Raw genomic sequence first — 1,966 nt, 5'->3', positions numbered from 1 at the left:
AAGAAATTCTCAAGCTTTCACTAGAAGAATATGTGAAGAGAGTTCTTAGTAGGTTTAACTTGTATGATGTAAAACCAGTTACTACTCCCTTAGCTAGTCACTTCAGACTATCTAAAGATCAGTCGCCTACAACAGAGGAGGAGAAAAATTACATGGTCACTGTTCCGTATGTCTCTGCCATTGGTTGTACTATGTATGTGATGGTTTGCACAAGACCAGACATAGCACATGTAGTGGGAGTTGTTAGCATGTTCATGAGCAACCCGAGTAGACAACATTAGGAAGTAGTAAAATAGATTCTACGATACTTAAGAGTAAGTACGAGTCTCGCTTTGTGTTTTCGAATTCAAGTGGACAGACCAAAGTCTGTTAAATACTATAAATGGATTTGCAGAAAGAAGGCAAAAACCTGACGAACGATATGTAACGGAGAAATCACAGATGTCCAACAGTAATTCACTACATTCTTTAAGGGATTCAATATTGCATTAGCATCATCCCAAAGACCACAAAGAAACTTCAACGTCACACCCATCGAAGGTCATTTTCGCGAGAAGATTGTGGCGGAGAATATTCGTGCTAGTATTTGAAAAATTGATGAGAGAAAAAGTAAATAGTGGGAGTGCAGCTAGAAAAATATCAATTTGTCTAAACTATTAAACTAAACTTAATAAAATATTTAATTATTAATAATATATAAAAATATATTATAAATTACAAGTGAAGCGATATCGAGTGAAGTTTTCTTCACTTTTATTTACATTGTAAATAGAGGTGAAACAAGCTTCACTCTATACAAGTGAAGCAAGCGCACTTGAGTGAAACTTGTTTCAATTCTATTTAAAATTTAAATAAAAGTGAAGTAAGCTCACATCACTTCTATTTACATTGTAAATTATGGAAAAGAAGCAAACGCACTTTAGCGAAGCTTTCTTCACTTCTATTTATATTGTAAATGGAAGTGAAGCAAGCACACTTCACTTCAGTGAAGTTTGCTTCATTTTTATTTACATTGTGAATCAAGTTTCACTCTATTGCACTTCCTCAGGTTGAAATTGGAAGGATACAGTAATATTTCCGGGTTTTAAAAATATATTTTTTTCATTACCCCGGTTTCCATTAGGTAAGTGTTGGTACATTTTATTATTATTATTAAACATGATTAATTCATATTTTCTAGCCAATTTTAGATGTCGAAAAATCATATCTAAAAAAACAGGTTTAAGCCACTCACACACTTGCTTCAGGTTCATTTCTTAATATATATATATATATATATATATATATATATATATATATATATATATATATATATATATATATATATATATATATTTTGATAAAAGAATAGGTTATGTGAGTTTTTAATTGGTTTATTTATTAAAGTATTTTATTTTATTTAAAATGTGAATTTAATAAAAATAAAGTAAGAGTGTTTTAATTGATGAAATAAATTATTTGATTGTATGAATGATAGTAATATAATAAAAAAAATTCCTAAAACAAATATCATACTAGTTCTAAATTAACATAGCTTTCAAGTATACACTATTCATGATTTTTAATATTTTTTTTTGTCAAGAAAGTCCCCATTTGAAATATTTATACTAGATGGAGGGCCGTGACAATATGAGTCTACCAGAAAATTTATTAATCAAGTGTCTATTTTTTGCCTAGATTTGTCTGTATTTTCCTTTTAGTCAAGAAGAATACAATAAAAAATATCAACCCTGTTCCTCAATGCAAAAATATATTTTTCTCATAACCTAAATTAGTTATACAACAGTGCTATTGATTAAGATGTTACCGACAGTTTTCCCTCTAACGTCACTAAGACAATTCAAATTAGAGAAAACAAAGATAATGATGACTTTGACATCTATAGTTATCATGGATTAGATTATATTGACATTTTAGTTGTATCTATTGGACTAAGAAAAAGTGTTTATTTAAAATCAAGATATAA

Source organism: Impatiens glandulifera, chromosome 7, assembly GCF_907164915.1.
Source record: "Impatiens glandulifera chromosome 7, dImpGla2.1, whole genome shotgun sequence".
NCBI lineage: Eukaryota > Viridiplantae > Streptophyta > Magnoliopsida > Ericales > Balsaminaceae > Impatiens > Impatiens glandulifera.
Note: the sequence above shows the minus strand (reverse complement) of the source record.